This window comes from Chrysemys picta, chromosome 3, assembly GCF_011386835.1.
Source record: "Chrysemys picta bellii isolate R12L10 chromosome 3, ASM1138683v2, whole genome shotgun sequence".
NCBI classification, from domain to species: domain Eukaryota; kingdom Metazoa; phylum Chordata; order Testudines; family Emydidae; genus Chrysemys; species Chrysemys picta.
In genome coordinates this window covers 201,968,116-201,992,701 of record NC_088793.1, presented here as the reverse complement: position 1 = coordinate 201,992,701, position 24,586 = coordinate 201,968,116, and the positions used below count along the sequence as shown (strand labels likewise).

The 24,586-nt window shown below is 45.0% G+C and overlaps 1 protein-coding gene across 3 annotated transcripts in view; it reads left to right on the top strand.

The window, feature by feature from the left end:
• Window positions 1-24,586, top strand: part of CHGB (chromogranin B) — a 116,781-nt gene that overhangs the window by 16,518 nt on the left and 75,677 nt on the right. The window lies entirely within an intron of this gene.

Here is a 24,586-nt window from a genome sequence, read left to right as displayed (position 1 = left end):
AAGTGGGCTCTCGGACACAGTCGTAGTGGAGTTGGGAGCATGGACTCTAATCTGGCAAGTGCTATGTTCCATGTGGTACAGACTGGATCAGCCCCAAGGTCCATCTGGTCCATAGTCTGTCTCTGATAGCGACCAGCATCTAATTCTCCAGAGAAAAGTATAAGTATCCTCTCCAGTAGGCAGATGTGGGATAATCTGCCCTCTTCCCCCCCACCCCCCCATTAGGTCTCAGCCTGATCTCTGCTAGTCAGAGGCTGGCTTAAATTCTGAAGCATGAGAGTCAAAATTCCTTCAGAATTTTTAGAATTAATTAGATCTCTGGCTATTCCTTACGTCGGTGTTTGATCCCTTGTGGAGGTGGTAGTTTTAGTCGTTTTCCAGGAAAAAGAAGATATTCACACAGCTGGGGGGTTTTCTGTTTGTTTTTGTCTTAAAATGAGCGTGTTGATTTTCAGGTTTCAGGCTTGATGTGAAATTGTGCTTCCAATTAATCATTATTATTTTTATTCCCAGTGCACTCACTCCATCCTCGACCAAAGCATCCCTCAAGTACAATTAAAAAAAAAAATCTCCCTCTTCAAAGCTCGTTGGAGTGATTCTGAAATATTTCAAATCGTAATGCGGCACATACACACCTTGGTACAATGGGCCGGATCCTCAGCTGGAGTAAATTAGCATTGCTATGACGAGATTAATGAAGCCACATGGGCTTCACAGCCGTGGACGCTCTAGACAGTTTTGTTTTGTAGTGTCTGTTAGCAAAGTGGTGCAATTGCATGAAATATTAAATGAAGTAGCAAAGCTAAATCGTGGCTTATATAAAATTAATACAAGTAAATTAAGCCATACGACACAGAAAACCTGAGATCGCCAGCTAGATGAAGGGTGGCATGTCCCTGTAGCCATCTGTAATTAATTTTTCAAGAATGTGTTCTACAGAACATTCAACTAAAAATAAACCCAGAGGAAGAGAAGCAGATCTCTTATTCTAGATGCAGTCTAAGGAGGAAAAGCCGATTGTTTTTAGAAATGAGAAGGAGATTTAGAAAGAGCGGGTTCCAAAGATTTTTCCTTGACTATCCTTCCTCTTGACATTGGATCTGGATCAGGTCCATGAAGCCCAATCCAGTAAAGTTGCTGAGCACCCACAGTTCCCGTTTAATTTCACGGGGGGTCGGGGGCTCGGCTCCTCCCAGGACCGGGCACTTACTGCATTCAAACCGCCCGTGATCCCACTCCAGGAAAATGAATCGGTTTCCAAGTACTAAACACAGACTTTATATTCTAATGGCACAGGAGGACTGTGCTAGATATAGCTGCCTAATTAATTCCTTGCACACTCCGAACTCCCACTGAAGCCAGTAAGAGTTTTGGATGCAACAGGAATGTGGGATCAGCCCCTTGGCCTCCTGCAGAGTGCTTCATTTGGCCTTTTGTGGCTCTGATTTTCAAATACATATTTTTGGGGCCAATGGTCTGCTCCAGTCGGGTCAGATTGTCACCTGCATTCTGCTCCTATGCATGGGAGTAAATAGGTGTAAGAATCCCCTTTGTTCCTTGGCACGGATTCCCTGCATTGTGGGCATCAGCTCTTCTTTCCACACAGGGGTGAGAAGTGTGTGGAGCCTTTTCTCTGCCATCCTGTCGCAGCAGCCAGTGCAGTTGTGCTTTTGTGCTAAGGGAGGTAATCCGGGCCAGCCGCATAGCTGGCTCAGACTGTTCCCCTCCCATCCCGGAGTAAGGGCGCACCCGGAACCAGACTGTTACTCTGAGTCACAACAGTCATGTCATTCCCAATAATGATAGCCTAGCCAATAAACTGAAAGCTCTTGATTTTGCATTCATCATTTCCTTTGGATGTGAAGAGAGGTGTGGCAGAGAATTCGTACTCTAGAAGAGCATGTTTTGTGTGTGTTGGGGTTATAAAAACCCAGTCACTGCAGTCCCCGGTGCAAACTGTGCAATGTCGGAATTTCCATGGAACAGAAATTGTGGCTCCCGTCCAGCTCCAATCTTAGCCCAGCTGCTGAATTATCGAAAGCCGAAATCCTCCTGTGCTCTGCCTCTGAGCCCAGGGGCAAGGCTCACAGCCTGGTATGAAGATGAACTCGCAGTAGCCCCCCCGCCCCTGTAACTTAGCTTTGTACCTTTCCATCCTCCGTGCATGCCCCGGCTCTGATTTTGAAAGGGGGCGTGTTTTTTACTGAGCCTACAGCAGGGATTAACGACGTTTACGGACCTGCAGTTGTGCTGTGCTGCTGGAATTGTGCTGTACATCCAACAGGAGGAAGATGTCTGCCGGCTGCTTTCACAGAGACACCTTCTGTCTCTTCCTCCTGTTTCTCCACCCCACAAAAAAGCATTACAAGATGGTGTCCCAGCGAGGACAGGTGCTTCAGTGGTTTCCTGGGCCTGAGTCTTCACTCAGTGACACTGATGTTATGCTGGTGCAGCTCCACTGATTTCAGTTGAGCTACGACAGAACAGGTGACCCAGAATGGAGAATCGGGCCACTTACATCTTTGATGGTGTGTCTGTCACAAGCATCCCCTTCCTGAGGATACTTTTTGGGGGCTGCTAAATGGATGGTCAGTGATTTAAAAGAAGGTTGACTGCCCCCTAGCAGCACATCAGGCTAATGTAAATGGATCTCCCTGTGGGGCCCACTAGCTTGATTTCCCTGCTCCTGAGGGGAAAGGGGGCTGGATGAGGAGAGCCCAGTAGAAAGGAGACTCTTGAGCGTGGGCTGTAGCCTAGCGGATAAGGTGTCTCGTCCCCTCCCTGTGCTTTGTGCAGTTAGTCCCTGCCGCAGAGAGTCTCGGTTTGGCTGAACAGCACCTAGCAGAATGGGATCTCTGGGTGCTACTGGAATACAAATATCCGCACCTTTCTCTGATGAACTCTTTGACCAATTTCTTAAAGCACTTTGTTGGCTCTTTATCAAGCCCTCCTTGGCCAGAGGAAAGATGATAGGATGTGGGGTTGGGAATAGGAGTAGTAAATACTCTCATGGTCTAGGCTAGTACAATGTAATGTTCACACTAGTTTTTAAGGATGTGACAAAGCCCTGGTTCAGATTCTGGTTGTATTTAGAATCCATGAAATGCGAGTCATGCACTGTCAGTGCAAAACTCTGCAACACGTGGGCAGCTGAAAACGTGGGACAGCGTGAAATAAATGGAATTTATCACCAGAATAAATAACACAGGGCAGAGGTTTGGTATTGGATGTAATAGTCATTTCAATAATGAATTCAGTAAAACACAAACTTTAAAATTTAAATGAAGGTGACACAATTTCCAGTAAAAAGCGACAAAGAGTCCTGTGGCACCTTATAGACTAACAGAAGTATTGGAGCATGAGCTTTCATGGGTGAATACCCACTTCATCAGACGCATGTGGTGGAAATTTCCAGAGACAGGTATAAATATGCAGGCAAGAATCAGTCTAGAGATAACGAGGTTAGTTCAATCAGGGAGGATAAGGTCCCCCCTTCTAGCAGTTGAGGTGTGAACACCAACGGAGGGGAAACTGCTTTTGTAGTTGGCTAGCCATTCACAGTCTTTGTTTAACCCTGAGCTGATGGTGTCAAATTTGCAAATGAACTGGAGCTCAGCAGTTTCTCTTTGGAGTCTGGTCCTGAAGTTTTTTTGCTGCAGGATGGCTACCTTTACATCTGCTAGTGTGTGGCCAGGGAGGTTGAAGTGTTCTCCTACAGGTTTTTGTATATCGCCATTCCTAATATCTGACTTGTGTCCATTTATCCTTTTACGTAGGGATTGTCCAGTTTGGCTGATATACATAGCAGAGGGGCATTGCTGGCACATGATGGCGTATATTACATTGGTGGACGTGCAAGTGAATGAACTGGTGGTGATGTGGCTGATCTGGTTAGGTGCTGTGATGGTGTTGCTGGTGTAGATATGTGGGCAGAGTTGGCATCGAGGTTTGTTGCATGGACTGGTTCCTGAGTTAGAGTGACTATGGTGCGGTGTGTGGTTGCTGGTGAGAATATGCTTAAGGTTGGCGGGTTGTCTATGGGCGAGGACTGGCCTGCCTCCCAAGGCCTGTGAAAGTGAGGGATCATTGTCCAGGATGGGTTGTAGATCACTGATGATGCGTTGGAGAGGTTTTAGCTGAGGACTGTAGGTGATGGCCAGTGGAGTTCTGTTGGTTTATTTCTTGGGCTTGTCTTGCAGCAGGAGGCTTCTGGGTACATGTCAGGCTCTGTTTATTTGTTTCCTTATTTCCTCATGCGGGTATTGTAGTTTTGAGAATGGTTGACGAAGATCTTGTAGGTGTTGGCCTCTGTTTGAGGGGTTGGAGCAGATGCGGTTGTACCTCAGCGCTTGGCTGTAGATGATGGATCGTGTGGTGTGTCCGGGGTGGAAGCTGGAGGCATGAAGGTAGGCATAGCGGTCGGTGGGTTTTTGGTATAGGGTGGTGTTAATGTGACCATCACTTATTTGTACCGTGGTGTCTAAGAAGTGGACCTCCCTTGTAGATTGGTCCAGTCTGAGGTTGATAGTGGGGTGGAAGCTGTTGAAATCGTGGTGGAATTCTTCCAGAGTCTCCTTCCCATGGGTCCAGATGATGAAGATGTCATCAATGTAGCGTAGATAGAGAAGGGGCATGAGTGGACGAGAGCTGAGGAAGGGTTGTTCCAGGTCAGCCATAAAAATGTTGGCATATTGTGGGGCCATGCGGGTGCCCATAGCGGTGCCACTGGTCTGGAGGTATATATTGTCCAATTTCCAGTGTGTCCTAGAGTCCAGGGGCCTTATTGAATCATTTAGGTCTCACATATCATAAGAGCATATCTTGGGCCTCCATTGCTAAAGGATTTTTAGCAAAAGTTTTTGGTTTCACTGTATCCTATCCACACCAGGTTGCATGGTGATTTTTCCCTACCGGTGCCAAAGAATTTTCCTTGGGCAGACTGGTAAGTCTAGTCTCTTTTTCTAGATAACCGTTTTTGGACTAATTTTGCTTAGCAATCTACACACACTTCTGTTTCTGGGAGCTTCACTGATAAACATTCCACACTCATAATTTGCAACTTGTGAGCCAAATCCCCAGTTAGCATGAGTCAGCATAGCTCCATTGATTAACAGGTTCTTGTACACTTAATTGATTTCAATGGAGCAATGCTGGTTTATACCAGTTGTAATTCATGCACCATGGAATATGAAGGCACTTGATCTTCTTTCCAATTTTGGCATCGAAATCAGAAACACTGAACAGAATCTGTGATTTGGGTCAAAGTAGCTCGTGAACATCCCAATGAGCTCAACGTTTGATTTTCTCTGTTGGGCCATGATTGAAGACAGTGGAAGTACTTCCATTGACTTTGCTGAGCGTTTCTAAGGTCTTTAGAAACCCATAAGCTTGGAGATCTCTTACTACTAGGAACACTGTTGGTTGCTAGTGATGTAACTGACAGGGGGAACAGTCCTTTAGTATGCCAACCACTGCAGATAGGATTCCAAGTCTTTGCTGTTTTCCTTTTCTATAACTCTGCCTATCGGGGTCATTTTTTCTGCTATCTTTTCCCTTTCCCTGCAGAATTCCTTTCCTTTGCAGTTTTCACTGTCTTGTCTCCAACTCTATCCTTTTGTTCACACTTCATCGATTTTCCAAACACATTAACCTTCCTGTTGTGGCTTCTGGGTGTGGGAACTTCCACTAGAGGGCTCTCAAAATAGCATGTATCTATTTACATAGTTTGCCAAAAAATATACACTGGAAATCCTAGATATAATTTGTCTCCGGCACTGTACTATTTTGTATTTGTTTTGCATCTCTGAGCTGGTTCCTATGTTATCAACTATTATTTATTTTGTGTTTAAGGAAACACCACAGTTTCATTGTTTTTGCTTTTAAAGACCTGCTGCACTGAATAAGGCATTTTCAACAAAACGTGGATTGTGTCTTATCTGAGTTTGCGACTGGTATTCAGTTCAATTCTAGCCTTTGGTATATGCTGCTTGTCATATTTTCAAAAGTGGATCTGTTGCAAGTAGCTCTGGGTTATGAATATTTAGCTAGAGGCTATGAATTCTGAAATGGCAGAGTTAATATATGAAGAAAATCCTTTAATGCTGGAAAAAGGTCAAACGACCATAAAAGTGAGGCGGAGAAAGAAGAAAATCTATGAGATCGCGATTAGTAGGGAGCGAAAGGATTAGTGAATGTCCCATAGTGGGAATTAATTGTCTCCATAAAGTGTCAAGATATAAAACTGCAGTTAGAGTTCATTGAAAAAAGAAAGTAAATCCTGTGCAAACGCTTCTAGAAGCTTTTAGGATACGGTGTGGCCAAATCTTGTGATTTTGTTGTGACACTCACAATGTTTGTGTGTGGAGTGTGTGTGTGTGTGTGTGTGTGTGTGTAGTTTCTTAAAGCCCAGCTCCATGAGTTATGTGATTAAAGCTACAATTCTCACAATTTATTTTATATATACACCTCTACCCCGATAGAACGCTGTCCTCAGGAACCAAAAAATCTTACCGCGTTATAGGTGAAACCGCGTTATATCGAACTTGCTTTGATCCGCTGGAGTGCGCAGCCCCGCCCCACCCCGGAGCACTGCTTTACCGCGTTGTATCCGAATTCGTGTTATATCGGGTCGCGTTATATCGGGGTAGAGGTGTATATACTTCTAGCCCTCAGGGTTGCAAAGAAAAGCTGAAAAATGTGACCGTTAAAGGCTCAAAAACCAGAAGGCAAATACAAAGACCTGCAATTTATTGTATTTAAAAAACCCAAACCCAAAGATTTGGCCACACCGTATCCTGATTTTTAGTGGATCTGACTCATGATTTTTTTTGAATGCTTGAGGTTGACAACACAGAGGACACCTGCATGCAATGCCAGGAGCTGGGGTACAGTAGATATGTATATATACTGCCAATTTTTCTACCCTGCAATAGGGACACAGCGCTGTGTCTGCCATTGGGCGTTTTGGATCTTTTAATCTTATTTTGCATCACGGTATGGGTTCAACAGACCCTTCAGGCCATTTCTTCTTTATATTTATTTGACCTGTCACTCCAGCACCTCTCATTATAACCTATCTGTGTTTGTCCCACACAGTACAATTGCAGCACCCTAATGTAATTTAGACTGCCGTGATTCCATTATGGTGATTGCTTTTAATGTGGCTGTGAGGCGATTTTGTACAAGTATATGCCAACATTAGTTTATCTCTCCAGACCGGTGAGTGAGCACTGGCTGTCTGTGTATGGAGGAATAAATACTGTAAATAAATGATGGAGAACATGACTTTGTTCAGTTCTTTATGGGCTGCTCTCCCACCTCCAGAGCACTAGTGGAGATGGAAAGTAATAGGGCAGGAACATTAAAGCAGTTAAAGATGTTTGTTTACAGAAGATTGATGCATGAGTTTGCAGTATACATAAAGTCCTCAGATCAGTATGGTCATGTCTCCTTGACCCACCGTTGTTAGATATTACAGAAGGCAAAGGAGAACGTAAGAAGGCCTCAAGAATTTAGTATCCATCTCCCAAGGGTTTGGTCTTATATCAGTGCAATGCATGTATGATCATCCTTTTGTTCTGTGTTTGTCGAGTCTCTCGCACGACAGAGTACTGGCCCATGACAACAACTCCTAGATGCTATCGCAACACAGATAATTAATGACAGTAAAATCCTGGGGGATTGCATTGCTGTAGCTCTTCAGGTGCAACACCACCTCCTCACACGCAGTACAGAAATGGCCAAAGAGGCAGTCCCTGCCCTGGAGCAGCATTAGAAACTGTTCCCTGGGTTACACCATTTTATAAATAGAATTCTTATTTTGTGTTTAGAGTAGGAAGTTTCTACTGTAGTTCTGCTTTTTAGGCTCTATTTTAAATGTTTTATTCCTTTTCCCTTTGCACTGCGTTTCCACACTGCCCATGTCCTTTTTTGTCTATGCTGAACATCCTGTGATTCTAATAATCTGAAGTAAAGGGATTGCAAATTTCCTCTTCTGATCGGGTCTGGCTGGCCTTTGGAGTATGGTAGATCCCAGAAGGGAACTTACCTCTGAGAAAAAGAGCAGAGAATCAACTGAACTCAACGGGACTCTCTGCAGATGGAAGGGCCCACCCACACTGATCCCCTGTGCAGCATCAGGACCCTTGTCTGCAAGTTGTTTTTGTTTTTAAATAATTTTAATTGGATTATAAACTCCTCAGGGCAAGGCCTATATCCCTAGTTGGTTATTATTTCTTCACGTAAGGCAATGATTTGGCTCAGTAAATGTAGTTGATTCTGTTTCTTCTAGAGCGTGACCCTAATACGTTTTATCCAAAGGCTGTCCAGATTGTTGTTGGTGTTTTGAACCATCTGGAGACTCTTCCAGGATGTGTGGCTTTCTTTCTAGATATGAGTCACAACAACCAGGCCAGGAAGCCCGAGTGCATGGATCCCCATAGCCTGGTGTGTCTGGTAAATAAGGTGCCATATTGTGGCTGGTTGCAGGTGGAAACAAGTGTATTTTTGCTGCCAGAACTACTTGGGCGCCTGATAACAATGAGGAGGCCTAAAGGACCCCGAGGCTGAGGACCAAGTGAACTATCCTGGGGCAGATGCTCCCAAATTGTGGTGGATTTGATAAAAGAGGCAAATCTTTTGAAGTGTTTTGTCTCCCTAGCAACGTCCTCTCAATCTCGCCTGGGCACAGCTTTAGCCAGCAGCTCCTCATCCAAGTGCTGATGAGTGGGAACCAAGAAAGCCATTTACTTCATGTGATTATAATCTAAAGGACAGGATGTTCTTGCAGGGAGACTTTTTTCTCTAAGAAATCCGATTGGTAACATGGCTCCTTATCCTTCAGCAATATTGTTGCTTGAGGTAAAGAGTTCAAGCATCAATATAAAGGAGCTAGATGGGATGGAAACATAGAATTCGGGGAAGGGAAACAGGAAATTAAAATCTCTACTACAATGTCCTACTGTAGAAGTTAAAAAACCTCAATAAAATGAATCAAAACTAATTGGATATTATTTACAAAACCAAGTAACTTAAGGAACAATTGCCAATGTTATTTAGATGCTGTCTACTTCTTTCAATATTTCATTTTTTTCCTGGTTATTAGTAAAAACAATGATTATAGGAAATATTTTCCATGTACACTGAGCATGGATAGAAGTTCCATCTCGATCAAGCACCTTAGGCAGGATATAGGTTGCTTTAGCTGAAATATATCCTCTCCTCTACAGCTACGTTACATTTTAGATGCTGATTTCCTATGTAACTTTTTACGTAATTGCTTTCCAACACCCATGTGTGCCTGTTAGTAAATATTTTTCATGCATCTTCCATCCAGGCATCTAAAACGTGTTTTACAAACATAGGGCCATAGTGTTCTCTGTGCACACAACTGCCAGCTAAGGGACAGGGCTGGTGGAATTTCCAGTGTCCCCTTCTGCCAGCAAGGTGTTCAGAGGTATCAGAAAATTTGGTCCCCATGCCCTGGTGTAGCCCAGGTTTGCTCTGTCCCCCTCTCATGGCAGGACCACAAGGAGGTTTATGAATCTGCTATAGCCTTTGAGCTCATAGATCTGGGTTTTTTTAGCTCAGGCTGTACAGGCTCCTGCTTTTAGGTCCAGAATTCCAGGATTCAATCCCTGTGGCCGATGACCCACCCAAGGGCATTGTGTTATTTGGAGATCCCCAAGGCTTGCAGAGATACAGGGATGGACAGAGGTTCTGTTCTATGCTGCTTGGGGCTACAGTTCTGGCTGCTGGAGCTGGAAGTCTGCGTCAAGGGGCTGGGGGCATTCTCCAGTGCAGAACCAGAGTAAGTTCATGCTGATGGGGTCAGCATCGTGGTTCCCCCCCCCCCCCACCAGTTGAAAATTTTTGTCTAAATTTTCCATTAATGTTTTTTGTGCAAAATTTTGAAAACTGATGGAGGGAGGCTGTCAGAGTGGACTCACTGCTGGTGCACCCCTTGTGGCTGGGGGTAGTGTAGCAGGCTCTCCTTCTCAAGCAACCCCTGCTGACAGCTGCTCTATCCCTGCTGTGGTCTGCTTCTTCTCATGACTCCTCCCTCCTGCCAGGTCATATTTAGTCCCACCCTGTCTGGGGGAGACAAAGGGTCTATTAAACTAAAGTCACATCAGCGTAACTCCTCACCCCGGTTTACTCTTCTCCAGACTCTTCCCCCTTCCCAGGCTCAGCAGAGTTGTCCTCCCATTCTGATGCAGAATAATACTTCCCTGGAGCCCTAGTTCCAAAGTCAATAGTCCTTCTCCCCATCCCCCCTGTCAGGGTGTTTCCTCACCACCTCTTCCAGTGGAACAGATAGGGGAACACAGGCCCTCCTGCTCCTGTGGGTTCTAGCAGAGGGAACCTGTAATGAGCATACAAAGTCTGTCTGTCCAGTCTCCCACCCCACTGCTATCTCCCTGGGCTTTTTCCTTCCTCAGCCTCTCCCACAGCCCTCTCCTGGGTTTACTGTGCACCCCTCTAGGCTTTTCCTCCACTCTCTCACACCAGAGAGTGCCTGTGTAACACCGACAGACCCCAGTGGTCAGTGGGTGGGCTTGAACCTGGGACCTCGGGAGCTTAGTGCATTTTATATCTCTCTCTAAGTGGTCTCCGTGCCACTAGATGGGACAGAACACCACATCTAGGAGGTGTGTGGGTTACACCTGCAGAGTTCTTCCCCTCTCTTCCTGCAGCCCCTCCTTATCTGGGCTTCCTCCCTTTATGCTACCCCTCAGCTACTCCCCCAGCTGGCACTCATCTTCACTTGGGCCTGGCCCACCCCAACCAGGTCCCCTAATTGAACTCTCCAGCTCCCCTTTCAGTGCCAGTATGGGGTTTACACTGCTTCACAGGGTCAATGTATCATAGGCCTCCCTGGCCTTGGTGTATCATGGGAGATGTAGGTTGGCTGGGGAACCTGGCCAATAGAGAATGGGGACATTAGGCAACTAAACTAGACCTCTTGTGTGGTCCTACTGGAGCATATATCCAAATTGGAATAGCTGTGTTTTTAGCCATTTGGGTTTTTGACCCCTCTGTCAAAAAAATCAACTTTCCACAGAACAAGTTTCCTCAAAACCCCATTTTCCATTGAAAAACAGTTTTGATGGGAAATTTTTGACCAGTCATTCGGGTTGGTCTAAGGTGAACTTTTGTGCTAGTTACAGAATGCTTCATAAATTAACCACTTCTTCAGCATGTTCCACAAATCTGACCGTACCCTCGAATCACTCTGGTGAGGCAGGTAAATATTATCACCATTTTACAAATGGGGCAATTTAGGCTATCACATGAACTACACGCTGCTCTGTCTCCTTGTATTTTCTTTTTCCTGGTAGACCATAGGGATTTTATGGCCCTAGACAGGAATGCAGGAATTGCCAGATCAGACCCAAGGCCCATCTAGTCCAGTATCCCAGTTTTCTTTTGCTTTTCCGTTCTAAAAAGAAAAAAATAAATGCATGCCCTGAATCCCTGTGTTATTCAAGTAACCAAAGGAAAAACACCGTAGGAGTGTGAATGTTCACATTACATAGACATTCATTCCTGGCATGCTGTTGGTGGATTCTCTCATTAGTGTGTTAGACGGCATTGTCTGGGGCTGCCAAGGTGTCCTATGTTTTATACTTTTTATATAATAAAGCTGCTCCCTGTAGCTTTGCATTATGGTCTTCTCTCAGTCTCATGACAATGCAGATACTACAGAAATGACCCAAAATGGGTTATATCAGTGCTGAGAAGCCAGCAAATTATAAAACATAAAATTGCCAAGATAACCTTGCTGGATAAAATGAATGTTACCTTTTCCTGCAGCTTTTAGACTTGCATTAATATTTCAATGTTTAAATGGTGTCAGCTGGATCATTGAAAAGTGGCTTGTAAAGTTCTATTAGAAATAGAACTAATTTTTAAGCCACAATATTGTGAAGGTGAGGAATGGCTGCTGTGGGGGCCCAGTGAAAAAGGGCAGTGGGTCTCAACCATGTGCATGCTTGAAGACCCCTCCTTTCCATACCGGGAACCCCCTGTTCCAGCCGGCCAGGACCCCTCTCCCACTTAGTGGCATGGGAAGGGAGAGCCCCGACACCGGTTTGTGACCCCTCCAGGTTGAGAACTCCTGAATAAGGGCGTATGCTGTAACCAGACATAGGGTGATATTCAGTGCCAATTGGAGTCAGTGGGGATTGGCTCAGACCCATGAAGCACTGATTGCACGTTTTGGGTCCCATCCTGTAGTGATTACTGTTCTGAGTAGTTCTTACTTGCACAAAGAATGCTATTGAATTAGCAGGACTACTCACAGAGCAAGGGGTACTGGATCAGATCTCTATCCAAGTCCTAGTCCCACATATGTAACTGCAACCAAACATCTCAATGTAAGTTGAACTGTGCTGTACAACTCCACTATGGGGAGTTGTCAAATGGAAGGACTTTTTTAATCTGAACCTAAGTGTTCTGTGTTTTTTAATTGGTTTTCCCCCGTGGAAAAAGTGCTTAAGTGCAAGATTAGTTGCAGAATATTACAGTACACACATGGTTGCATTGAATAGTCAAATAGTTTAATGGGACCAAATTGTGGGGCCCGGCTAATCTCCATCCAAGAATATTAAAGAAACTGGCACATGAAATTTTAAGCCCAATAGGAAGGATTTTTAATGAATCCGTAAACTCGGGTTTGTACCCCGTGACTGAGAATTGCAAATATAGTACCTATACTTAAGAAAAGGGGTGGGGGTAAGGATCTGGGAACTGTAGGCCCATTAGTTTGATCTCAATTGTATGCAAAATCTTAGAACAAACTTTGAAAGAGCGTGTAGTTAAGGACGTAGAGGTAAATGGCAATTAATTGGGATAAAATACAACATGGTTTTACAAAAGGTAGATCATGCCAGCCCAACCTGATCTTTTTCTTTGTGTAGGAAATTGGTTTTCTTTTCAAAGGAAATGCAGTAGATTATAATCTACCTGGATTTCAGTTCACATGGGAAATTATTAGTTACATTGGAGAAGATGGGTATTAATATGAGAATCGAAAGATGGGTAAAGAACTGGTTAAAGAGGAGGCTACAATGGGTCGTGCTGAAAAGTGAACTGGTAGGCTAGAGGGATGTTACTAGTGGAGTTTCTCAAGGATCAGTCTTGGGGACCAGTTTTATTTAACATTTTCATTAATGACCGTGGCACAAAAAAATGGGACTGTGCTAATAAAATTTGCGGTTGACACAAAGTTGCCAATATGGAGGAAGCCCAGAATATCATACAAGAAGATTTGGATGACCCTGAAATTAGTAGTGCAAGGGATTAACAAGAAGTATGTTTGCTGTAAGCTGGGGATGTATCAGTTGGAACTGACAGACGAGGAGAAAGAGCTGGGTGTACTAGTCGATCACAGATGACTATGAGCCGCCCTTATGATGTGGCCATGAAAAGGGCTAATGCAATCCTAGAATATATCAGATGAAGTATTTCCAATAGAGAAATAGAAGTATCAGTACCGTTATACAAGGCACTGGTGAAACTTCATCTGGAATACTTTGTGAAATTCTGGTCTCCCATGTTTAAGAAAGATAAATGCAAACTGGAACAGGTTCAGAGAAGGGCTACCAGGATGATCAGAGGAATGGAAAACCTATTTTACGAGAGGCGATTTAAAGCTTGTTTAGCCTAACAGAATGAAGACTGAGGGGAGATATGTTTGCTTTCTACAAATGCATCAGAAGGATAAACACCAGGAAGGGAGAGAAGTTATGTAAGTTAAGGGCTAATGGGGACAAAAGAACAAATGGATATACACTGATCATCAATAAATGTAGGCTTGAAATTAGATGAAGGTTTCTCACCATCAGAAGAGTGAAGTTCTGGAACAGTCTTCCAAGGGGAGTAATGGGGGAAGGGGGTAAAAAAACCTAACTTGTTTCAAGACTGAGCTTGATAAATTTACAGTGGGGATAGTACGATGAGATTCCTTACAATGGCATGTGGCTATTAGCAAAAATCTCCAGTGTCTAGGGATGAGACACTACATGGGGAGGGCTCTGAGTTATTACAGAGAATTCTTTCCCAGGTGTCTGTCTGGTGGGGCTCACCCACATGCTCAGGGTCTAACGGATTGATTGCCATATTTGGGGTTGGAAAGGAATTTCCCCCAGGTCAGATTAGCAGAGACCCTGGGGGGGGGGAGGGGGGGTTTCACCTTTCTTTGCAGTGTGGGGCACAGGCCACTGGTGTATTCTTTGCAACTCAGTAACTCAGCCAGAGGTTAGGGGTCTATTACAGGAGTGGGTAGATAAGGTTCTGTGGCCTGCGAGGTGCAGGAGATCAGACTAGATCAGTGGTTTTCAAACTTTTTTTCTGGTGACCCAGTTGAAGAAAATTGTTGCTGCCCGTGACCCAACGGAGCTGGGGATGAGAGGTGTGGGAGGGGCTCAGGGTTGGGGCAGAGGGTTGGGGTGCAGGGATAAGGGCAGGAATGAGAGGTTCAGGGTGTGGAAGGGGGCTCTGGGCTGTGGCAGTGGTTTGGGGTATGGGAGGGGGTCAGGGCTCTGGGCTGGGGGTGCAGGCTCTGGGTTGGGGCTGGGGATGAGGAGTTTGGGGTGCAGGAAGGTGCTTCAGGTTTGGGGGAGCTCAGGGCTGGGGCAGGGGTTTGGGGTGTGGAAGAGGGTCAAGGCTCTGGGCTAGGGGTGCAGATTCTGGGGTGGGGCCTGGGATGAGGGGTTTGGGATGCAGGAGGGGGTTCTGGGTTTGGGGGGGGTCAGGGCAGGGGTTGGGGTGCAGGCTTATGTAGGGCGGCTCCTGGTCAGCAGCGAAGCGGGGGTGCTAAGGCAGGCTTCCTGCCTGTCCTGGCACTGCGGACCGCGCTGCGCCCCGGAAGCAGCCAGCAGCAAGTCCGGCTCTGCACAGTTCTCACCTGCAGGCACCGCCCCTCCAGCTCCCATTGGCCGGGGCAGGGGCAGTGCGTGGAGCCCCATGGCTGCCCCGCCTAAGAGCCAGACCTGCTGCTGGCCGCTTCCGGGGCACAGTGAAGTGTCAGAACAGGTAGGGACTAGCCTTTCTTAGCTGGGCAGCACGGCTGACGGGACTTTTATCGGCCCAGTTGGCGGTGCTAACCGGAGCCGCCACCACCCAGTGCCTTACATTCCGTGACCCACTGGGTCGAGACCCACGGTTTGAAAACCACTGGACTAGGTGATTATGATAGTCCCTTCTGGCCTTAAAGTCGATGAGCATATTTTATTTTGTAAAGCATGCTTTTACTGTGATTGTGTATGCAATTGTAGTAACTGCCCATGCAAATAAATAAACAGATGTACATGGATTTACCACCTAGATGCAAATACAGTCATGGCAAATATGCTTGCAATTTAGGAACAAAAGTACACACGGACCTCCATCCGCAGGGATCTGATACTCTAGTGATGGGCACAGCATTAATGCCTAGATTGAAAACCTGGGTCCCTGGGTCTTTTAAAAACTGCAAATACGGCTCTGCTGTTGTTTCCACAATCTGCCTTCTACGCATATTAGCATCACACATAAATCGCTTTCCTCTCTGATTGTCTGAGTTATTCTTCCCATCACTGGCTATGTGCCCATCCCTTAGCCTCCGTCCTGCATCACGTGCTGTGTGAAATCTAACCAGCAGATCCACACCAAAGAGTTTTGTCCTCTAGAGTAATCCAAGGAACAGATTATTTTATGTCGATCAACACCATCCCACTGGAGCGTGTGTATGTACATGTTTCTAGCTCCCACTCTATTTTGTGTTCTCTTATGTAATTCTGTATAGTTACTGCTGATGTGGCAGATAGTGCTGTTCTGATTACTTATTCATGTAACTAAGATGTTCTGTATTACAGATTTATGGGCATGTCTTATGTAACTAACATATGCCAGGGTATACAGTCCTGAGATATCTGCATGTCTTGTGTGTATCTGAATGTCGTTAGAACTGCATGAACCTGGTATTTCAAAATAACCTCATATCCTAAGCTGTGAGGTTCAGTTTGTGTTGTCTTTTACATACTGTATTGCATTCGCTTTTCTGAGTCTGAGTCTATGGTGCTTGGAAGAAGTCTGCTGTTTACGAGCCAGTGAATGTTGCTTAATAATTATAGCAGTGGACTGGGAGATGGGTCTTGTGTGTTCTGTTCTTGGCTCTTACCCAAGTCACTTAAGGGTTGATTTTCAAACACACACATCTGGGTAAGGTTTGCTCCGTTCTGGGTCTCGGGTGCTGAAACATGCCATTGAGCCTCCTTAAAGGAAGTGTTTCACTGCAGCCCAGCCCTTTCTCTGTGAGTTACTTCAGGTAAGGTGTCTGTGTGCTATGAGACACATCTATAGCATATTGCAGCAGCACGACTGCATTAGGAAGCAGCCATCATCTTTTCAGCAAAGGGGAAAGTAGCAAAGTAGAAAGGAAAAGCCTCTGTTCGGATCCTCCCCTGGCCTCAGGTCGTCTTCTGACCCATTGCTTCACTGCAGGGTTTCTCTGGGAGTTGCTTCGTGGTGGCACTGGGAAATGAATCTCCCATCGGGGGTGGGGTGAAGCAGACACTGGTAGAGGGAACCTGACGCTGGTGGAGTGAGAAGCGGTGATTCTCATTAAGCTTCTTTACAGAGCTCCTCAGAGCTGAACTTCTAATAGGCAGAACTTCTTAGATTCTGCTTAATGGATGGGGAGGGCTCCTTCAGACTCACCTGAGTAATATCACTGGGTCTGACAGCACTGCAAGAGTAACTCGTTGGCTGCAGCCAAGTTGCACTCTGTTACGTCAATGGTGGAAATGAGGTTGTAGGGGGAAGCCATTCATGCCTGTGCAGGAGAAGAGCTTATGCCTGATCAAGCATTGTGTGGGAGTGCATATGTAATTTGAGTGGGGAAGTAATGGGGGGAGCTGGCCACAGCTCCCCCATCTTACTGCTCCCAGGAGGCCTCTGCAGTCCTGAGTGCCCTAGCATGTGGAATCAGGATACCTCTCCGAGTTAATGGATATTAATAATACCTAGCTTTTACATAGCACTTTTCATCAGTAGAGCTCAGTGTGCTTTACAAAGAGGTCAGTATTGTTGTTCCCAGTTTACAGATGGGAAAACTGAGACACAGAGCGGTCACCTGGCAGGCAGGGACTAGAACCCAGGTCTCCTGAGTCCCAGTATAGTACCCTACCTTTAAACCATGCTGCCTCCCTGTTCTTGCAGGCCACTGTATGTTGTCTGAGTGGCTTCAGGTAGATGTGGAGGCTCTCCAGCAGCACAGAGGGGAGCTGACTCAAACCAAAAGTAAAGTTTTCAGCTAGAGCTTTTCTCTTAATTCTTGTAATTGTCCCAAACAAGCCTTTGCCCAGGACATCTGTCCGACCTGCCAGCATGCCGTGAGGGAAGGCTGGCCTGTAGGATTGCATTCCAAGCGTAAGACTAGTGCCCTAGCAACTTTCACTTTGGGTTCCTTTTGTTGTTAAAGTTGCTAAAACGTTTTTCCCAGGGGAGCTCTCTCTGGGCTGGGATGATACTGAATTTTGTTGTATTATCCACGTGAGCCACTGCAATTATTTCATGCCTTTTCTCCCTCGGTTAGCTGCTCGACTGACAGTCTCTGTTGTTTAAACATGTCCACTAGAAGCTACATTTACCTGGGCACCATCTTTTCTCACCCCCTTTGATTGCCCTGTAATCTGACAAGGGCAGTGGGTCATGGTGTGAGTGAACCCTGGCCAGTCCTGCTTTATTGCACCATTGTTTGGCAATGGAGATCACAGCTTCTGCAATGCCTCATCTTGCACACATCTTCTCCTCTTACCATTTCCCGCATTTTGAATTGTATTTGTTCCCTAATGACTGATCTCTGTGGCCAACCCCTTCCTCTCTCCAACCCTACAAGTAGCATTAAAATCAGAGAAGTGAAAGAGAATTCAAAAGGGTCAGCAGAGAAACACATGCAATACAAATCATAAACATACAACTGCAGGGAAGACGTGTGGTGGTGAAAGAATCTGGCAAGTGGCACAACATGTAGCCATGTGGGCCCTGTGTCAGGCGGGGGGAGGAATCACAGAAAGGGTTGCTTTCTCCTAACATCGAACAAAGAACTGTAAGGATAAGGAAAGTAGTATTATTTTCTCTCTCTAGAGCCACTGCCTTGAACCTTCCCAGCCCCTGTTGCTGACTTCCTGCTATCAATTGAAAGATACTCATATCCTCATGTCTTCACTCCCCGCTTTGCCCATCTGCAGCTACAATTTCTTATTAAAGATTGTTCATGCTCAGCAAGATCTAGCCTGAGAGTTCTTTGCCCTTTGAGTCACTTGAATTACAAAATCCCCAAAATATGGACCCCTGTTAAACAGGTTTAGGACTTTTCTCAACGGGATAATCTTCCTCCTTAGGCTGTGGTGCAAATACCATCGCTACTAAGGGAACGCTGCAACCGGACTGCATTCCGAGACAGCTGACGATACTGCCCGCTTCCTCTGTATAGAGGAGCCTTGATCAGTCTCAACCACCTAATGTTTTGTGTTTGAATATAGCTTTAAATGTCTCTTCATTTTACTTTGAGATTGGCCAGAGCCACAAAGTTCAGGTCCAGATTGAACGTTCCCAAAGAGTGGGAGTTAAGCTGAAATAAATATCCAATTTTAAAGGTAAAAGCCAGACATGAATTGGGATCTGGAGCTGCATCTGAATTCCACCAAAATTTCAGGGGATGCTCTGATCCAGGACATTCGTTCCAGCCTCCCTCTCTTTATTTTAGTAGAGTTTAGTGATGTGTGAACACAGACTGACTGTCTATTAAGAATGGGAAGTGAAGAGACAAATAGACATTTTCAGCAGCTAACAATCTTTTAGGACCAAACAAGACTGCTAGTCAGGGAAAATAACCCACTTCCTCCCCTGACAAACCACACCCGTGTACCTATTTACTACAACAACGTTGACTTGGACTCTAAATACATTCTATGGGTGGCATACCTGAGATCACTTATTCACTGATGCTTTAAAAACTCCCGCACCCCAATGTGGATCTATGCTGGTTAGGTGCTATGTTTGTATCTCGTGAACCTTGTAACCGATACATGTAACTTCTCATAACTCAAGCCTGACCCCAGATGTACAGTACCTTCCTTCTTAACTTGTGTAAATTTGATTTTAAACATTAGCTTTAGTATATATAAAAATAATCTGGTCCTAAAAGATCATGAGTCGCAGAAAATGTGTGTGTAAATAAAATATCTGGCTTTAAAAGATGGAGGTATTTCTCACACACACACCTGAAAAATCAGAGTAAAAAATATGCTCCAGCACATAAGGCCTAAAGCAACTGTGGTATTAGTCATGTCCACCTGTCAATACTTTTGTTAGAGTGCCACTCTGTTTGGTAGAATTGATCCAGTTTCTTTCACACTTGCCACTTACATCTATGGCTTGGTTCACGCGAAGTGCGAACGTTCTAACTGCATCTTGCATCTTAATGGCTATTAGCCAGGATGGGTAAGGAATGGTGTCCCTAGCCTCTGTTTGTCAGAGGATGGAGATGGATGGCAGGAGAGCGATCACTTGATCATTGCCTGTTAGGTCCACTCCCTCTGGGGCACCTGGCATTGGCCACTGTCGGTAGACAGGATACTGGGCTGGATGGACCTTTGGTCTGACCCAGTACGGCCGTTCTTATGTTCTTATCTTGGCTAGGTGGGAACTTCGGAAGAAGAACTTGAGATGTCTGGTATTTTCGTGAAACACACAAAACAGCAAGCAAGAAAAGCTTTTTCTTACGATGGAAAGATCCTCTCATGAGGAGTGTCTTGAACATATATCTCAGTAGCCCAGGTGTGAAAGCCTTACTTGTGTTGGTAATCGTTGCGGAACTAGTCTCATTTGAAAGGAAGGGTGGCCTTGTGGTTAAAACAGTAGAATGGGCTGTGGGAAATTTGGGCTCAGTGCTTGGCTCTACTACAGACTTCCTATGTGCAAATCCCTGAATCTCTCTGTGCCTCAGTTCTCCGTGTGGAAATGGGTAACACTTCTTTTGTTTGCCTCTAGATGCAACCATAACACGAGTCACAACACCGTTACCACTGAGCCCTAAATTATCCACTAAGGAAAGAATTCCAGGGGTCTCTTAGCATGACAGGGCATTAGGGCGGTGGAATCTGCCACTGCATGAATGCTCCTCCTTAACGCTTGAAGTAGCTTCTATGGAGCAGTTAGGCAGCCAGTCCATGGGCTTGCAGGGCTGGGTGGGAAAGCTGCTCACAGGGGGCGCTCTTGGGCTAGGTCTGAGGGCTGCGGATGTGGCATGAGGTGCACAGGTCAGAAAGGGTTAATACCTTTTTCTTTGTAAAATGTGTTCTAAATTTTGTGTAGCTGAGCCCCTTGGTTACCTAAAAAAAATCTTTGGAGATGGATGGAAATCTGCCAGGCTGAGCAGTGCTTCTGTGTTGACACTGAGCCTTCGCTCTACGGTTACCCACTAACGATAGCTGGCAGCTGGTTATTTATTGCTGTAATAAGCACTGGCAAGCAAATGACCGTGTTTTCTGCTCTGCACTGTTCTTTTCAGCACGTTGAGGGATTTCTTGCTGGGTTTCGCTATTTATGTTCGCTGAGTGGGGTTGTCGTTTTGCTTTTGCACAGTGGACTTTGGCTTTTGTTCCCATGCGGGCAATACGTAAACCGATCGTCTCTTTTAAAAATAATATCCATGAGACAGTGCTTCTTACTGTGCTGATAATCTCTGGGGTACACCCGAAGACAAACCCCTGACAGTCTCACTCCCAGAAATCTCTGCGGGGGTGTTTCTGTGCTATTATTTTATGTATTATTTTACCACTTAGAGACCCCTGCTGAAATCAGGGCTACACTGTCCATACAGGTCGTCCCTGTCCAGAAGAGCTTACAATCTAAATAGACAAGACAGGCAAAGGGTGGAAATGCAGGATGGAGAGTAAGGCAGAAAATATTATAATCCCTTTATTTCAAATGAAGCCAATGATTTATAGAATCGGTGAGTACTAGTACCCGATCTCAAAAAGAGTATTGCAGAACTCGAGGGGGCTCCAAGAAGGGGGATAAACATGATTGGGGGCAGGGAAATACTCTCATACGAAGAGAGGTTGAAATGGGTGGCATTGTTTACCTTTAGAAAGGAGATCAAGAAAAAGGGCCATGATAAAAGTGTAAAAAATGGGTGAATGGTCTAAAGAAGGAGCTACTGTTCTCCCTGTCTCATAACATAAGAACATGGGGACAACTATCCAAATTGAAAGGTGGCAAATTGAAAACCAATAACGGGAAATACTTTTTCAAAGAATGTATAATTAGACTGTGGAACTCCCTGCCACGAGAAGTTATTGAGGCTTACAATTTAGCAAAATTTAAAAAAAGTTTGGACAAATGGCTAAAAGAATATCCAGGGTGCTAATAGTTAATGGTAACAAAAAGTTTGGAAGAGATATTAAGCTTCATGGTTTAAGCCAGTCTCTGACTATTAGAGATCAAGATGAGACCTATTATGTGGGGTAGATTACCTGACATCCACCTACTGTGGGATTCTTATGCTTTCTCTGAAGTATCTGGTTCTGGCCACTGTCAGAGACAAAACACTGGACTAGATCATGGACCTCAGATCTGATCAAGTCTGACAATTCCTGTGTTTTCTGTGCCAAAAGGAAGCAGTATTATTCCAATTTTACAGATGAGAAACTAAGGAGCAGAGAAGTTACACCTCTACCCCGATATAACGCTGTCCTCGGGAGCCAAAAAATCTTACCGCGTTTTAGTGAAACTGTGTTATATCGAACTTCCTTTGATCCACCAGAGCGTGCAGCCCTGCCCCTCCAGAGCGCTGCTTTACCGTGTTATATCCAAATTCATGTTATATCGGGTCGCGTTATATTGGGGTAGAGGTGTATGTGATTTGTGACAGACCTAAGTATTGCACCCAGATCTTCTGAGTCCTAATCCAGTGCCTACCTGTATTTGAAACAATTTTATAGCAATTTATAGAAAACTGCTGATGAAATTTTTCATTTAGCCTTTAGAGCATATAACTGGTTTATTTAAAATATTTTTTCTAGTTTAAGGTGTGAAACAAGTGGGATTTGTTCACTGCTGTCTTGCAATTTAGCAGTAATTTCTTGAAGCCTCAAACTCCTTTCTTTTTAAAGTGCTAAATTGGAACAAAACCTGATGATCAAATATGTACTCTCTGTTGAAATCAATATTACAATGCTTCTCCGCAAAGGGTTTGGGGGAGCCTAGCGAAGAGATACCAATTTCATCCTCGCTGTCATGGAAAAAGCTCCTAGCTGGGGTAACCCAGACTAGCAAACTGGGGGCGGGGGGAACTATAATTTGGAAGAACTAACTGAGCAAGGGCATCATATGGATTTTCCAATTAGTCAAGAATGAGAGCTTGGTCTCGTTCTAACACTGAAGTAGTGCTGTGACTTGCTTCCCTCAGCAAAGTGGCAATACTTACAACGAAAACACTTGCTAATGTATCTGTTTGGTCCAGATGCCCTAGGACTGCCAGAGGCCCCAGAGCTACTGGAAACCTTGAAAATGCTTCATAAACTCCCCGGGTCCCGGTCCCGGTCAGCTATGTATCCAGTATCACCTCCCTGAGAGGCAGAAGAATTCTTCTGTTGACATAACGCTGTCTACACTGGGGGCTATGCTGGCTTAACAACGTCAGGTGGATTTTTGACACCTTTGAGCGACATAGCTGGGTTGACTTAACTTTTTAGTATAGCCCTGGCCTGAGATAGCTCAAATAATGCTAGTCTTCCATTATACCCGAACTCTTCACCTTTCCACTCCCTTCCTTCCCCTTTTTGCCTAATTGTGCATGTCATCCTCTCTCTCTCCACTGCCTTTTTTTGTTGTTACTCCCACCCTAACATGTGATGTCTGTGTAATGTTCTGATTTTATATATATATAATATGGTGCATAATTGCATTGGCTATCACGTGAAATGTGCAGTATTTGGTGACATATACAAACCACGTTGTTTACCTTCTTGTATGTTATGTGTCTCGATGAATATTAATACAAAACTAAATGACTGCTTTGCTTCCTCTGTGGCTGCCAAATGGGGTTATCGGTAGTTTAATTTTTCTCCTGTAGCAGTGTTAATTAAAGATAATAAAGATAGCATGAGACGTGAAGCATAAACTGTGCGAGCGAATCCATTTCGTACTGCACCAATGCTTTGTCGGAGGATATTTGGTATTGCTGCTTGTTTAATAATGTGTGTGAGTCATGCATAGAATCAGTGGCAACATTCCAGAAACAAAATTCAATTCAGTGGGGAACGTTGCTGCCTGTGAGCTCGTGCTAATGGATTTCATTCCTATGTTACAACAGAGTGGAAGGGAATATCGGGGAAAATTTAAATTGGTTACAATCTGCTCATCAGCTCCAGCAGTTTCAACTCTAAAGCTGGGATATTTGAGCACAGGGAAGATCATGGGCTGGTGTCAAACTGCATCACTCCATTGCTGTGGATGGAGAGATTCCAGCTAAGGATCTGGCCCTGAGTTCTCAGTAAAAGATTTGGTCCTACATAGCAAAAGCTAAATCCTCCTTCTCCCTCCCCCTCGCAACAAACAAATATAAAATGGCATGTTTTCTCTCACTCATGCATCATCCATTCGTAACAGATTATAGCCGCCAAAGCGTATGGGTAGTTTTGACCACCCCAGGCTGGTAACTTGTCTAAAAACATTGAGGGCATCATGCTGCTTCAATGGCTTTTTTTAAAAGTAAAAGTCTGCTTTTTTGGGGGGGCCACAGAAAACACTCTTTCACACTGATTTGCCCACTGCTGGCCTTTAACAGATGCCTGGTTATGATTCAGAAAATATGTAGCTAGTTTCCCCAAAAAATCTTTACTGGGTCTTGTTTAAAACTTGAAGTTGATGTAACAGACAGAGCCTCTTGTGTTTGCAAGCTCTCTTGAGACCACGGTAATTTTCTTTCTGAGATCAGCTGGTCTGAGTCTTTGCACCAAATTCATTTCTTTTAATCTATGAAGAAATGGTTGATATTTCCTGTAGAAATCTCCCATGCAATCAAAACAGAACTTGCCCTCCAGCAGCAATACCAAGTTTGGTACACAGTAATTAAACTTCTAGGGTCAAGTTCTTCTTGCAGCTACACCAGTGAAGTCAGTGGGCTTGCAACTTGGAAGTCAGTTAAATAGAACTGAGTTGCACTGGTGGAGCTGGGAGAATTTGGCCCCTTGGAAATAGATTAATTCAGCATGCATCAAGAGGCCACTCCAATTCCCCTTGAAGTCAATAGGAATCTGTGCATTGACTTCAGTAAATGCTGTGCCAGACAGAACAGGGATGGGTAGGGTTACCATGCATCCGGGATTTCCCAGACATAACCCCTTTTTCAATCCTCCATCCGGGAGGAATTTTCAAATAAGAGGAAATGTCCAGGAAAACCATCTCCGTGCCCTGATTGGTCCCTTCCCTGCATCCACAGCTGCCAAATCCGGCCAAGCCCGGCCCACCAGATAAGCAGAGCTGCCAAGCGCCTTTTGGCCGGGCCGCCCGCCTGCCCCTCCGCGGGGCCTCA